Below are 16,649 nucleotides of genomic sequence, written 5' to 3'. Positions count from 1 at the left end.
TTCTTTTTCTCTCACATGAGTATCAGGGAAATTGAGTTATAGTGACTTACTGCACAAATCCCCTGTGCGTGTGAATCTCATCTTCTTGTGTGTAAAGCGAATCTGGAGTGGGGTGGTAAGGAGGATTTGGTATCTGAGGAAGGATTACAAGGGGACAGCCTTTGAAACTATTGCTAAGGGTAGGAAAAGGCTACTCTATTAACTGTGACTTCAGATTGGCTTCTTACAATGTCAACGACAAAAAAAAAAAACCTTAAAAATAATTATTTAATAATGATTTGCTTTGCCATTGCTGGTGGAGGTAGTGTCAAAACAGACCAAATGACAGGCTATTTTGACAGCCTCCTGCTTAGCTTGGTTGATTGGTTTGTCTTTGAAGATTTCCTTTCCCTGTTCAAGGCAAGGCAGGATAGCTTTATCTGAAAATATTTGTTACACAAGGCTTCCATTCTCAGGCTAGCTGAGACTCTCAGAAGTCAAAACTAAAATGCATATAGGATTGCCGAGAGGCTTGTCTGGGGACATTGAACACTGTGATCCTGGGGAGACACTGTGGCCAAGAGACGGGCAGCTTCTGTAGGAAGGCTCCAGCATGGGAAGGCAGCTGTGCAGGATTTGAGAGCACACCATGGGCATCCAGTGGTGTAAGTCCAGTCCCTTCCATTGGCTGGGGCTCAAAAAAGTCTCAGGTAGTCTCTCTCTCCACTTGTTGCACATCTAGTCCAATGTAAACACTTATGCATCTCTTGATGTATCCAGGGGTGAAGTCCAGTGCCAGTGAAGCAGCCCTTAATATTGAGCTGGCCCCACTCTAGATTTCCAGGAAGGGGTCAAATTCCTGGTCCCAGCCCCCTTAACATTTTCAGATGTGGGTCAGGTGAAAGTACAAAAATGCATTTCAAATTTCTGTAAATGCTCCCATTGGAGAACTCCTCATTAAGCCTGGGAGAGAGAAGAAAGCATTTTTTCCACTCCTCCTTAATTCTTATACGAACCAAAGGATCCCAAATTTGCAAAATCTGTTTAAACTCATTTCTTTTGTAAAGTCTGCATAAAGGCATAGAGTAGGATTGAAAAATGAAACAGGAAGTGTCCCATTCTATCTTGTGGCCCAAGTTTCCCTCTCACAAGGGACTTACTGTTTATAGGAATGATCAAGCAAAAGAATAAAAAGGATTAAAAAACAACAAAATGGATCTTCCAAGTCAAGTATCCCTGGGCCCCAGTTACACAGATAATTAACAGTGTGGTTGGGATTGGGGTTTGGGTGGGTAGTGGAAAGGGGGAAATGGGATGGAGTCATAAGTGTGTGTGTTCAAAACATTCAGTTTTAATCTTCTTGCAGTCTACTGCCTTCCTGCTTGAAATTCAAGATTCAAACATTCCGAGATGATGAGCCAAGCTTCAAGGATTTTCCTGGCTGGGAATGACTGGCTGAGAAAATGCATCCAGGGTCCAGGCAGCTCCTGAAGGGAGGAGCTGAGGATGATGGAATCCAGCACTTACATTAAGCACCATATGCATTTGAACCTTGTCCTATTAGCCTACATGTGTTTTTGGCCAATTCCAGAAACCTCCTGAGATGCTCATTAATGGGAGAAGGAGCAAATTTAGATCAACAGAATTCACTTTGCAAAAGCATTTAGATACCCAATCATTGGTTCCCTTAGTATATAAAGGTATTCAACGTGTAAATATATATAACATGCACCATATCACTCAAGGCTATTTCAGGTATTATGAGAGAGGGGAATGTCTCTCAGGTAGCTCAAGTTATGAGAGGCACATAGCTGATACTAACTATACTCACTACTGGGAATAGCAGAACAGGCACACGTGAGCGTGAAGACAAGAATACCTAGTTAAAGGAAAGATGGCTTCCTGTTTCGTAGTTCAGGAAAGCTTCACAGGAAATTGAGAATCAAACTTGTCCGACCGGAAACTGCACTACCTCACCAAGAGCTGGCATTCTGGCTGTGCCGTCATGGCACCAGGGGACCTTGCAGGCATAGGTATTGATCTTGACCATGGGAGATGCTATAGGAAGGGTCTAGGATCCCAAGACTCAAAAAGGGCCTCTGATACACCATTTCCTACAACTGAGAAGTACAATACTTTCAGATTTTTAATGCTAGGCTTATAATTTTATGTCTAGCATATGTCCTGACACATAGTAAGTCTTCCCTAGGGATTGTGGGTACACAGTATGAGAGCCTGAAAAGGAAGTGCTGGGGTCATGCTGATACAAGGTACCCCTTGCTTTCATCCTGACTCAGGTGGACCCAGGAAGCTAAGTCAAGGAAGACGAAGCCAAGTTTTGTGGTTGTTCCTCAGAGGACAGAAATGCTCCCCAAGCCCCACATCCTCTGGGCACTTCCCCCAATTTCTCTTTTTGCAGTTATTGTCTTAAGGTCTTCCTTTGAGGGATTTGTTTCTTAATCTCTCTTCCTCTAGAGGCAAATGTCAGTCTTTGCTTTAAAACTCCCATGAGGGGCAATTTGCATTCAGGTGGCCTTGGGGCTAGAGTGACAGAGAATTCTCAACTTCACAGTCTTGGTTCTTAATTGCCAGAAATTTCCACCTTAAGTGCATGCTAAATTTCTCTAGCTGGAACTGAGGGCCATCCATTTTTCTCCCTTCCTTGTTCTGCTTCCTGTCGGACCTCTTTTCTGGTGTGGCTCATCTCTCCAGGGAGCACTCTCAGGGTGGGACCAGGAAGTTCTCTGCAACATCCTGCTTCCCTTCTCTGTGACCTTCCTCACCTGGAAGTTTGGTTGTGGCCTCCCTCCCCTTGGAATCTGGCAGTGAGTGAAATCCCAGGGTCTATGGAGGGTACTTTCCTTGAGGCAATCACTGTTGTTTGTACAAAGAAACCATGGAGCACATGGACTGTGGGGAGTCCTGTGTAGCTGGAGCAGCTCTTCCTTGGTGTAGGATTCCCAGGTCCCTGAACTCACACTGCTAGTTGACTTCCCAGTGGCCCATGCCAGAGAACAGCAGGGCACAGAACCTCCATACTGGTCTTGGTTTCTTTTCCTTCCTCCATCCATCTGTGAGGTTCCTGAGGTTATAGACTGAATCTACTGTTTAATTTCTAACCTCCCATGGCTCCCAATTTAGGGCTCGCCTATGGGGTCCAACCACTCAATTAGGGCAGGCATTAAAGACAGTGGCTGCTTTTACAGTTGTTGTGGGAGGTGGTAGCACGTCCTCAATCCAGGAGTCTTTCATGCCTCCATGAGGTCTCTTTTAGGATTTCTTTATCAGACAACACCTTGGTTGTCATTATTATCATGGCAACATGAGGTAACATTGATCTGTGAGCAACATGGGGACATGGGTTCGACCTTGAAGAAATGAGGCAGTGAAGGGAGAAGAATGAACAAAGGAAAGGGAAGGTGATGATAGAATTGAAGTCAACAAAGGAGATATTTTCTAGTGTTGATATTTTGCCAAAGGTGACTCCTGGGGACATCACAGTTCCTTCTGCAGAATTTAAAGCTTCACTCTAATTTACTAGTAATGTGAACATCTACTCTTTATGGAACACTGTCTTTTGAGACAAGAGTATTTTTTTAATAATTTTTGTTTTGCAAATGAATGAATGGAGACTCAGAAAGGGTAATGATCTTCCCAGGGCTGCACAGCCTAGTGTTGTAAAACTGGTTTTAAACCCAAGTGTGAGCCCCAAACTCTTGTCCTGTACCATAGTCATTCTGTCACTACTGAATTTTCTCCCTTGCTCTCTTCCTCTCTCTTGTTTTTTTTTTTTTTTCTGGTCTGAACTTGGGACTGACATGAATTTTAAGCTAGGCTGAGAATACTGATTTGATGAACCTTTCATTGGCTTCAGTTAAAAGCCAAGAAGGAAGGGCAGGGAGAGAGCCAGAAAAGAGCCTAATGTACACTTTGCAAAAGACCCACAAGGTCTGTACATTCTGATTGTTTTCCATCTTTTCTTTCCCTCCTGTTCTTGGCAACTGTCCCTTAAGCCCGTCTGTTCTCTGCCTCTAATATATTATGCTGATATTTTATTACCAAACAATTACATTCACTAATTTGAAAAGGAAACGAGCAGGAAATTGCAATTATAAGAGTAAAAGCAATGCTCTTTTATTTCTCCCCTTTATGCATATGAAATATGGTTTGTCATTGCTGCAAAACAGACTTTCCCCTCTTCCATGGCTCTTCACTGCCTTGTCTTTAATAATTGAGCAGAAAGCAGAGTAATAATTAGATTCCTGATAACAGAAGAGATCCTCATGGATTTCAGCATGTGGAGGCTCAGCTTGGAGCACGGGCGTGCCACCGTTCCTCCATGGGGAGAAGCATCCTTCATGCTGTTTTCACTTGAGCACCTTCCAGAGCATTCTTTACACCCATATCTTCTATGCAAATTAATTATTTGTTCACAATTATCCTTTCCTCTCTGCCCTGGAATGCCTTCTCACCCCATGAACTCTGCTTGGCCAAGACTGGCTCTGGTCACTAGAATAGGACTGAATGTGATCTGCAGCTCATCTAACTGAGCAGAAGCTCTCACTGTGCCTGCGTGGCTTGTCCCTCCTTCTCTTGAGCCACACTTAGGTGGCACCTGCTCTAACCAGGTCTCAGAGTAAGCATGCTGCCCAGAAACGCCCTGCTGACTCTCCTGAGGGATATGTAGTGAGAACAAGAAATAAAATATTGCTGTTTTAAGCACTGAGATTTGGAGCTGTTTTAAACACAGTGTTGCCCCGTCCATCCTGACTGATAGATCTGTGATCTTATTTGACTCATTATATCCATAGGACAGAGAAAATGCTGATCATGCTAGTGGGTGTTGGGGAAAGAGCGAGTGACATGGAATCAAAGATTCCTGGGTAAGAAGGGTATTCCTCTCACTGCTGGTGGACTGTGTGGTCTTAGCCAATTAGCCTGATCTCTCTGAAACCTTGTTTATCTGTGACATGGGAATGTTGATATTGACCTTGCAGAATCCTGAGGATATCAGTCAACATATGGCTGAAGATCCTAGCAGAGTACTCATCACAGAATGAGAACTTAATAAAAGATATTTCCATTAAAAATGTTATCGCTTTAAAGTACCTTTTTTTTTTTTTTTTGGACATTATCTCCATTGACTAGATGGGAATACCGAGGCTGAGTTTGCTGCAGAGACCACCCATGTTAATTTAATGACAGAGTTGGAGCATTAGCTTTGGCTTCCAGACTCTGGGTCCAGAACTTTCTCCCTGGACTAGTAAGTACTTACTTTCATACCTGGAACTGTGCTGGGGGTGGGGTGGGGATAGGAGAGGTATCCAGTAGGAAAAATATTCCTCTCCCAAGGAACACAATATCTTCCTGGTGAGATGAGCTAGTAAAAGAGATGGGACCATAGAAGGAACCAGCTCATCTGAGGCGCATGATATTCTGAAGTTCTAACTTGAGTGCAGGAGAATCACCTGAGGAACTTATTAAAATGCAGATTCCCTAGTCACCTCTCTAGAGTTTCTGTCTGAATACTACATAACTAGAGGAAGCAGGGTTTACTTGGCTCCAGCATCAGGTCCCCCAGGTTCCGATCCCTCCTCTGGAACCTGCAAATTAATTATACAAGCTTTGACAAGTTACCCATTCAAGTTCTGTGCCTCAGTCTTAATCTATGTGATGGGTTTTTGATAGCTGTCTTATATAGTGCAGTAAGGGTTAAATTAGGTAATACATGAAAGCGTACAGCACTTAGCAGATACTCAGTGCTCAAGTGCCACCCATTATTATTCTGAGGTAGGCATTTGAGGAACCTCTAGTCCAGAAGCTTCTTTAAGGAATGACTCAGGGCAATCCCTTCCTCTGGTCTACTAGCTGGGTACCCATTCATGGGTCTTCCTGAATCAATGGCTTCGTCCCTTGCGGGGTTCTATCTAGAAACTTTGAGCCTGGGGGTGTATTTAGGGCTGGCTGTGCATCCTGATGGCTCTTGAATCACATGTATGCTGCTGCCTTCTGCTCAGCTGTGCAAAGATTTGCTCTTGGGAGGAGACCTTCATTAGCAGACTTAATCTGGGGTATACCTCTGGCTGAAATGCCTGGGGTTTGGTGACCTGAGGCCCTAGTCAGGACTGGAATTTTCTCAATTGAAGCACTTCACTTATTGCTCTCACCCTGTGCCAAATGCTTCATTTTGGCCCTTGTTAATCACCAGATATTAGAGTCCATAAGAGCTGCATTTACTAGAAGAGAGGGTTTCTTCTTCTACTTTTTAAATTTCTTTGAATAATTCATGCACTATTTAGGAGGATTAAATATGGCGTGCTCTCCTACTGCAGAAGATCCGCAAATGAAAACCTGGTTTTTCAAGAGGCAGAGACCAGGTTGTTGGGAGGTTGCCCTGCCCCAGCCTCTCTCTGTTGCCACAGATGTTTGACTGGGGCCTTCTGGGCTGTCTTTGCTTCTTGTCTCAGGTGTCTGTACCGACTCTGCAGTTTTCCATACTCTTCAAAGTCCATCCTTGCCACCCTCCTCTGGATACCCAGTAAACCATCTTCCCAGCATGGACAGCTGGTTGTGAGAAGGCCAATGTGGTGTGTTTTTTTTTTTTTGTTTTTTGTTTTTAGGGAGAATAAAGGGCAGAGCCTTGAGCTGCCCAGCCCCTGAGGCCAGAAGCTACAGGAACCTGCAGAGAACATTCCTCCAACCAGACCTGGCAGTGGGCAAATTCCAATTCTGTAACTACTGAAGGGTGATGACCTTAGGCCATCATTTTATCTCCCTGTTGTTCCAGCGTCTTCATTCTGCAGATCAGTGTTCTGAGGATAAAAGTGAAAATGGAAAGTATAATTACACGTAAACATACAAAATATAAATAATAATATAGAGATCACTTAGAACAGGGCCTGCCTGGCATTTGATAATCTCTCAATTAACATGAGCAGTTATAATACAGCCCTCAGATCAGAATTTCAAGTTTATGATGAGGCACAGGTTTTATTGTATTTTATTTGTTCAATTAAAAATTAATTCTAATTACTAAGAAATTCATGAATACATTCTCCTTGTAAAAAATTAAAACGTTACACTGAAAACTAAATTCCATTTTGACTACCCCCATTCCCAACCTGTTTCCAGCATTTATCAGTTTGGTATACAGCTAATTAGAATTTTTAACTTTTAAAAAGGATATATATGTCTATATATGTGTCTATATAGACATACATGCATACATATATAGTTATATAAAAGAATAGAGTTTATATAAATATCTGTTTATCAATCTATCACATATAAATGGTATCATACATGTGTATCTTTTTCATTCAATTTCTTCTAGAGATTATTTCATTTCATAGTAGGAAATATACTATCTTCAATTTCTGATTTTGTACTGTTCCATATTATAGGGATATCACATTTAATTTAATCATTGTTTTAATTTTTTTTCCCTGACAACAAACAGTGCTGCCATCAAGATTCCTGAAGTTAACTCAATGTATGCATAGGTCTCAAAGGTGTCTTAAGGGTGTTGCGTGGTTGTTGTATACACTTACATTTCCGTCAATTAAGTATGGATCATATATTTTGCTGCCCCTCACCATCTCTTACCAACTATTACCAACTCCATTTTTTTCAATCTAAGTGGCATGAAAAGATGCAGAATTTCATTGATTTTTTTTGGGGGGGGAGAGGGTGTGGGTATGGGGATTGAACTCAGGGGCACTCTACCACTGAGCCACATCCCCATAGCTATTTTGTATTTCATTTATAGACAGGGTCTCACTGAGTTGCTTAGCACCTTGTTTTTGCTGAGGCTGGTTTTGTACTTGCGATCCTCCCGTTTCAGCCTCCTGAGCCGTTGGATTACAGGCGTGAGCCACTGAGCCTGGCTCATTGATTTTTAAAATGAATTTTCCTCATTCCTAATAAAGTCAAGCCTTTTCATGTGCTTGTTGGCCATTTGTGTTCACTTTTGTGAATTAACTGTTTGTGTTTGTTGCCTATTGTTTTATGGAGTCATCTTTCTTTTTACTTAATTATTTTTATGATTTTTAAAACACACATATAGGATAAAAATCCTTTATATATTACATTTGGTGACAATACTTTTCCCCATTCATTTTTGCTTCTTGTCATATGCATGTGCTTAGTTTTTATTTAGCCCACTTACATCATCTTGTTTCTTGATAATTTTTGCTTTTGTATTCTATTTATAGGCAGACTCTCCTTATCTGCTACATCATAAACACATTTTCTAATATATTCTTCTATTTTTTTTAAAAGTATGAGTCTTTTACTTATTTTAGAAAATGGTGTAAAGAAATCTAATTTTATCAACTAGTTATTTATTTTTTCTCATGGAACTTTTTTGTGTGTGCATCATAGTTATACATAACATTGGGGTTCATTTTGACATAATTATACAAACGTGGAATATAATTTGTTTCAATTCAGTCCCCAGTATTTTCCTTTTCCCTATTCTCCTCTCTTCCCCCTTTCCTTTTCTTCTACTCTACGGGTCTATAGTTTATTTAAAAATTAGTGCATTATGGATATACATAAAGACGAAAGTCCACTTTGGTATATTCAGATACACCAAATAAGAGATTTGTGTGCCCAATTCCAATCATTCAAATTATCTGGAAAGTTAGGCATTCCGATATTTACCTTCCAGATGAGGAAATAGACTGAGAGAAATGCAGTCATTTGCCCAGGGTCCCAAAGGTCAATGCAGAACAGCCACTTGACCTGACATCTATCTGTGGGGTCGCCCAGGTCTTTGCTTGTCCAGATGTCTTTGCTAGTGGTCCCTGAGGGTTGAGCACTGACTGGTCACAGGAAGAGGAGAGATTGGATAGGGAAGAGGCTCTGTCATATAGGAGCTCAAGTCACTGAGCATCCTTGAAGACTAGCAAGACAGGCACCAAGGGTATAGCAGACCTCTGAAAAGGACAAAGTATCTCAGTCTCGGCCATACTGCTAACTTACAAGATTCAGCTCTGGGCACTGCTCCTCTTTCGAATGGGAGGGTCTCTGTGGGCAAACAACCCAGGCAGGGCCTGCTCTTGGCTGAGTAGAATCCAGGCCCAGGTTTTGTTTCTCTCGTTTCACAGCAGGACGGTGTCAGGAAACTGTGAGCCCCACCTCTTCTTCATCTATTTCTCCTGTTCCCTTGACTAGGGAGGGCAAGTGTGGAGTGGGGGTCTTCAGAGGGCATCAAAGGAGAAGTATAAAGGGAAGAGACTGGCAGCTGAGAGGAAAAAGCTCTTTCGGGTCTGACCCTGTACAGCTCACAGCCCTCTCCCACTCTCTTGTATGGGCTGGAAGCCTGGATCGCCATCCCATAGCTCCCTAAAGAGCCATGAAGCACACACTTAGTGATGCAGGGAGATGGCTCCAGGCACCCCCAGCATTTATTATAAATCACCGAGACAGAAAAAATATGAGTCCCCACCTGCACAATTACTGAAGCAGTTACTGCTGGCATATCTTACCCCCCAAACGGGGTCCCTGCTTCCTCCAAAGCACATGGAGCTTAGGGCTCCAAACACAAGAGGAGCTGTTCCCTGGAGTAGCAGTCACAAGTTCTGTGCAAGTATTTCTGATGTGATCCTGACATCAAGACCCTCTTAAGTGGTGGTGTTTTCTGATGTCCCTTGAAATTATCCCCCCCCAAGCCCAAGTTCAAGTCCGGTGGTATTTTTGTGTTCAGACCTGCATTATAATTTTCATCTTTTACTCACTAATAGATTTTATGTTTCCAAGGGAATGATTGGGTTTCTTTGTGGGAGGTTAGTAAAGTCTATTTCTTTAAAAAAAAAAGAGACAGGAAAAAAAGAACACAAAAACAAATCTCAGTCTTTTTTTTTTTTCCTAATAATCATTTTCTTCAAATCAATTGATTTCTCCTCTGCCCAGAACACAATGCAATCATTCCACCCTCCAGACCCTTGTTCTAGCAGTTCTCCCCACCTGGAATGTCCTCTCTTCTATTTCTGAGCTAACATACAGATATTCAGTTGTGTTGATCAAGCTGCCCTTGACATTTCATCCATGTGTCACACATGTAAAGCGGGAGGGGTAAGAGGCCCTTCCTATACAGTTTGCCCTGGGTCTTCCTCTAGGGCCCCAAGGCTGACCCTGTGTGTTCCAGCCAAGGGGAGCTGGAGTCTAGACCAGCTGGTGCTGCCCTCTGCTCTTAGATCAGGCAGGAATGGCCTCCAGATGGCCTCTCACCTATCCAGATGCTGCTGTGAAGGATGGGAGGCTCCCTGGGCCCAGTCTGTTAGCATATCAGCCTGAATCAGTTAACTAGACTAACTAGTGCATCCTATTGACTCTGTCACTTTGTGATAGGCAATTTCTTACCCAGAGCCCTCAACTTCTTTTTCCAAACCAAATCCACTTGGTAGAACTGGATTGCTAAATCCAAATCATATGTCCTCATATGATTTGGATTTAGCAATCATCTCTACTGGTGGAGTAGTGGGAGAGAAGCAATATTACTGAAAATTATAAAATGAAGAATATATTATATGACATCCTCCTATGTCTTAGATAATGTTGGGTTTATTGATTATTATATTATTTAGGGGGTTCCTTGAGGTCATAGGGCAAGACACCCCCTGGGTACTCTTTGTAGTGATGGTTTCCAGTGTTGACTATGGAGAGATAGACCCTCTGCAGGAAATGAGAGCTTTGGGTGGGCTGGGGCGGTCAGGCTTTGCTCTCTTGGCCAGGGAGCATGCAGATATCTGTGTGCACTTGAATTAGCCTGTGTTATAGAGTCACAGGTAATGTTCCAACCCTGGGTTCTGCTGCCCCCAATCAGCTTCTGAGTTTGTCAGACTATGCAGGAGCATGCTTTCTTAGATTCTTTTCTTTCTGTTATTTCTGAGTCTGGTCAAGTTATAAGTTTGGGCAGAATGAAGGTAAGATTGTATATGTCCAACCTGGCTGAGTTCTGCCTCTGAGGGGAGCCCAGCTTCTCTGCAATGACTTTCTCTGTTGACTTTGGTTCTTCTTAAGGTCTTTGCTGGAGATAGCCTGTGGTTGCCAAGGACCAAGGTCCAGAGCTCTCAGATATCAGGAGTAGTGCCCTTATAGGGACCTCTGTGAAGGAAACTGAAGTTAGGATTCAAGTCAGACCAACCATAGTACATAATGAGCTCAGCACACCTTTTTGGGGGGTTGGACAGGGCAATCAGCACTGTACCTACTTCGGGGGCTCTTAAGTACAGGAAATCAGCTCCTAATACCCAGAACTGTAATAGCCAGGGTGTCAGGGTGTGGTTGCCAAGTCTCAGATAGTGTTGTGGGAGAACAGAGCATGGGTGAGAAGGGGGAGCTCCATCTTTAGGAGGGAGGATGAACTGGGACAGGGATAGGTAAGATGTGAAGAGGTGGAGAGGATAACATGTAGTCATATTTTGAAAGAAAAACATCCAAATGACTTTTGCAAGTTATCATCAGCTTACATGAGTGAGAATCTTTATGTGCAGAATTATATAAGGAGTGCTGGCTAAAGCAGGTCAAGACCAAAGGAGGAGATAGACCCAGTGAGCCACCTTGTAAAAGGAATAGACTGTCTAAATAATACCTGTTAGCTTTAGAGGGCTGGGGTGATGAAAATAGATTGGATTTGTCCAGAAAAAATACTTCTTTGGTAAGAAGAGTGATTGAAGGTAAGAAGTAATTGGTGTTTATTGAGCATCTATATGCCTGTCTCTGTGCAGCTTGAGACAGTGTGTAGGGGGAGCCTTGCATGGAAACGGATACTAGTCACACCTATGATGAGGGTGACATTCAATTGAGAAGCTTGTTGAGAAAGCGGAAGGAAGGAAGGTAAGACAAAAGTAAAGGCAGGAAGAACCTAATTGAGAGTCTGTGGAATGTGCATGTGGGCTGGGGGAGCTTTGGGGTACCTGGAAGGGACCCTGGAAGGGACCTCGTGCTGCAGTTGGTCTCTGGGATGTTGATGCTGATGAAATCAAGATACACAGGTCACAGAAAGCAGGAGGAAGAGCTTCGGCTCTGCTCCCTGTGAATTACTGTGTGTCTCAGGAAAAGCATTAGGGAAGTGGGAAAATGGCTTGATGCTGATGCTGCATAAACAGGCTTCCTGGGGACAGATGTATTTTAATGTGATGTTAAAAGATAGAGGGGGGAGGGAGTGGGATGAAGCACTGAGGACTCAGTCCCCTCTGTTGTGTCCTGAAAACTCATCCTGCAGGAGACCCAGGCAAGGCTCTGCCTGATGGTAAACCCTAACTGAGGGGCAGGTTGGAGAAAGAGGAGCGCGGAGGGAGGACATGCAGGTCACAAGGGAGCTCCTGGCTGTGGATCCCCAGGGAAAGCCTGAGGGAGACTCAGGGAGGCCCAGGCCTGGGACACCCACTCATAGAGTGCATCTAGTATCCAGTACCCTGACTTTCTATTCCGTTTATCTAACCTGTTTTCAGAACCATCTTAAATATCTCCAGAGTGCAGTCTCTTGGTAGCAAGGCTCAGGGCCGCCAGCAAGGTCTCTCTCCCCATCATTTTAGCATGGCTGTCTCAAAGTCTGCCTGAGGTACTTTTCTTGCTTGGCTTAACATTATATCATTTGGGTTAAACATTGCCCTCTTTGGGACCCTCTTTGAGTCTAATTTACACATTTGTTTTTTTCTGGGAAGTTCTCTTGAGCTCTCCCACACCCTGCCTCAGGCTTTCCAGGGTGCCTTGTGGGGACCATGATTAATGCACCAAATAGGCAGTCCTGTAAGATCTGTTGACCAAGATTCTGTAGCCCTGGCGCCTTCCACCTTCATACATATTATATTTGTTTCTCAAGACACCACATGCACAGGCCCACCCTACTTGTGAGTACCCTGAAGGCTGGCTCAGGTCCTATTCCTTGCACAGGAACCCTGAGGCAGCCCTCAGTTGATGTTGGCTGAAGGCCCCAGCACAGGAAACACAGCCAGAGACATCCCACAGGGTAACGATGCTCCCTGCTACACCTTTTGTTCCTGACAGGAAAGATGAAAGCAAGCATAAACACACATGAACATATGTAAGACTGGAGGACAGAGACGACCATGATGGGATGAATCAGAGCAGGGGCAGGGAGCATCGGCTGGACAGGTTTCTAATTTTAAAACCAGATTCTGCATCCTGGGATAGCCATTATAGATGCATCTCCTGGTGGCAATAAGGTCTTTATGTCTAAGAACTGGAGAAAGGACCTCCTCTCCAGGGTCCTTCTCTAGAGATCCATTTGGTCCACAACCCAGGTAATATCAGTCTTCAATGTGATGCTGGGATAGGTGACCCAATTCTCCCCATCTCATCCAAAGAACTCAGCCATGAAAAACTCACAGACATAAACTTTGGGGGCACTTAAACGGTATGTAGTGGTCAAGTTTCAGGTGGAAGTAGGAATTCTTTTCTTGATTAATTTCCATTGTGATTTTTAGAGACATTCTATAAATATATTGGACTCTCAGCTCCTTGTAAAGAAAAGAGAATATAAGTTGTCTCGTTTTATGCCTCCACATCTAGTATAGTTCCTGACACACACAGTAAGTGCTCAATAAATTATTCTTGGCTGAGATGCTTTGTGTGTTCAGAGCTGTTTAATTTGGAGTATCTTACGTGAGGCTGTAGCTGAGCTTAGGAGGGAGTACCTGAAGATTGGCCTAGTTACATGGGATAGATATTAGGGGGAGTCCAATCTGGTAGATAGAAAATTTGGTGCTCAATGGGAGTGGCCATCAGCAAGCAGCTCCAGGTAAGAAATCTCCTATGAGGAAGCCAACAGTCCCTGAGTACTTCTTGTATCCCACACTGTTCTCAGAACTCTACATGTGTTAACTCCTTTCCTCCTTAGATTCTATGAACCTGTAACCTGTGACACAGGTAATATTCATTTTCTTTTTACAGATGAGGAAGTGGAGTCAGAATGCAGCCATGACAGTCCCAGGTGATTCAGCTGGTAAGTGGTACCAGAACACCACCCCAGGTAGTTGACTGGAGATTTCACACTCTTAACAACTTCCCACTACTACTTCTCTGCAGAGTGGGGCTTTCTGGGTGGGTCATCTGAAACTCAGGAACCTGGCAGTCATCTGGTTTCAGAAACTCAGCAAGCATAGGGTTAGTCAACAGCAAGGCTGTCTCCAAGATGGCAGCTCGTGGTCTGGAGCAAAATCAACCACTTCCTGGTGTTGATGATGGAGATGGGGTCCACACACAGGAACAAGGCAAGATGGTAACAAGCCAGAATCAGGCTAGGATCAGAGTTTCTGAACTCAAGGGCTGGTTCATAGAATCTAAAGTACTGAGCCCCAGGGCATTGAAAATTCTCCCTTTCTATGTTCTCTGCTGGTCAAATACTAGAGTAAAGCCCAGAGTTGGGGTCAGAAGGTTTCCTTAAAGTGGGAACTACCTGAACAAGGAGATGGAAATAAAGTAGAAACAGTCCACCTGATGCAGATTTTGCTCTATTCTGTTATGGTGAACACAGTTCCTCTAGACCCACCCAATTCTTTCAGGCCATATAACTGGAGCCAGTGTTTATTTCCAAAGCTGTGTAATATGCTGGGGAAAAGTTCTCTGGAGAAAAATTCTGGGACTCATTAAACAGTGGGAGAAGAAGATAAGAGAATGAGGAAGTGAGGTAAAGAGAAAATTATAGCAGAATGATGTTTTTTTTTCTTCCTGTAGAAAAGAAGTTAAAATAATTGTATCTGCTGTCTAGAACATTTTTATTTTTCCTATTTTATTCCTATCTGTGCAAAACAGTGGGCTAGGAGTCTTCATTCTCCTGGGAAACTCTCCCAGGAAATACAGTGTTGCATCCACAGGACATTTTAGGTCATAGAGGGAATGAGTTGGAAACCGATATTTACTTATCATAGAAAATTGGTCAGAAGTCTCTTTTATCCTTTGCTTTTTAAACACTTAAAGCAATTGACCTCTACTGAGGTGTGAATGCCCCCTCCAAAACCCATGTTGGAGCTGGATTCTATTAGAGCAGCATAAAGAGGTGGGACCTTTAATGCCATTAGTCACTAGAATACAGCATCAGGTATTAGCTAGGTAAAGCTATTATTGTGGGTTAGTGGCCTGAAAAGTGAGATTCTGATAAAAGAGTGAGTTTGGCCTGAGTTTTCTCTCTCTTGTGTATGCTCATCAACCTTCTGTCATGTTATGATGCAGCAGGAAAGCCCTTCTTTAGACTTACCAGCCTCCAGAATGATGAGAAATCAATATTTCCTTTATAAGTTACCCAGTCTGTGGTATTCCATTATAGCAACAGAAAATGGACTGAGATACCTTCCCTTTGAGGGGAACGTAGGACTATTTGTTCAAAAAATGTTTAGCACAAGATCAGTTTAGCAAATATTCCCCGTTTTTTTATTGGGATAGGAGCTTTTGGTGAATTAATATTGGAAATAATGGCCAATACTGTCAAGCAGGCTGCCTTTGTGGAAAGCAGTCTTCTTCAAGTCCCTGTTTTCATGAACACTGATGTCTAGACCTTCACATTTAGAGATTTTGACTCAGTTGGTATGAAGGGTGAACCATAATTACGTGATATTTTAAAATTACTTAGCTTTTGGGCTGGGGATGTGGCTCAAGCGGTAGCACGCTCGCCTGGCATGCGTGCGGCCCGGGTTCGATCCTCAGCACCACAAACCAACAAAGATGTTGTGTCCGCCGAGAACTAAAAAATAAATATTGAAAATTCTCTCTCTCTCTCCTCTCTCACTCTCTCTTTAAAAAAAAAATTACTTAGCTTTTACATCGTAAACACTGATGCCATCTACATCCTAATTCTATAAATACAGAAACTATTGGTTATACAGGTACAATGACTTGTCCCAGATCAGAAAACCTGGGTGGATCAGAGTCTGGGGCTCCTGACTTGGGTCCCATGGCACTTTTAGGGCATTCCTAGCCTTTCCCTAAATGTTGATACTGCGTTAGGGTTTCCATTGTTGGGTGCTTAGGTGTTCCTGATTTCTCATTTGGCTTGAAGCATTCTTCTCCAGCTGCTGGGAGTGTGGGGGCACTGGGGTAGCCCTCATGCAGACTGTTAGATGATGGTGGAATAAGACAGGATGACTCTGAAGGCAGATCCAAAAACCCCTATAGTGACTATATCCCAGTCCAACTCCTCTATTTTCCAATCCTATTTTTTCTATTCCTCCATAGGAGATGGAGTCCACAGACTCTCCCAATAAACCTCTGTGTGTCCAGCTTCATCTAGAGTCTGCTTTCTGGGGAACCCAACCTATGACAATTCCCCCTGTCTTCATAGTTCTTTTGTTACTAGTTGAGTGCTTACTATGTTGAGCTCTGTGTTAAATCCCTGGAATTTGAAGGGAAATAATGTAGTTTCTTATTCAAGTTGTTTGTCACCCATCAGAGGTGCCAGTGGTCAACAGCTAACTCCAATGCCCTGTCTGAGCTATTGTAACTGCAGGATGATAAGAGTGATGTGGTAGAACCTAAGAGGGGGATGCCGATGCTCTGGCTGAAGGAGTTCACCAAGGTCACTGCTCTGTATTTCCAAACTTTCTTATCAGCCTATCCTGGAGTCTGAGCACCTTCTCAAAGCAGTAGGTATTCTTGCTCACCTCTACAATCTTGCATCTTTTAGGTACTCTTTATTACACTTCAGGTAG

The 16,649-nt window shown here is 43.2% G+C and overlaps 1 long non-coding RNA gene across 4 annotated transcripts in view; it reads left to right on the top strand.

Annotated features, from left to right (window-relative positions):
* Nucleotides 1-16,649, top strand: part of LOC120885796 (uncharacterized) — a 229,016-nt gene that overhangs the window by 132,727 nt on the left and 79,640 nt on the right. For 3 of the 4 annotated variants that reach the window (XR_005728536.2, XR_005728527.2, XR_005728522.2), the window contains exon 3: nt 13,900-13,951. The exons of the other annotated variant lie outside the window; for it this stretch is intronic. This is a non-coding gene — a long non-coding RNA (uncharacterized LOC120885796). The remainder of the gene's footprint in view (nt 1-13,899; nt 13,952-16,649) is intronic. 4 annotated transcript variants of the gene reach the window in all.

This window comes from Ictidomys tridecemlineatus, chromosome 13 (assembly GCF_052094955.1).
Source record: "Ictidomys tridecemlineatus isolate mIctTri1 chromosome 13, mIctTri1.hap1, whole genome shotgun sequence".
NCBI classification, from domain to species: domain Eukaryota; kingdom Metazoa; phylum Chordata; class Mammalia; order Rodentia; family Sciuridae; genus Ictidomys; species Ictidomys tridecemlineatus.
This window is presented reverse-complemented; position numbering and strand designations above follow the sequence as displayed.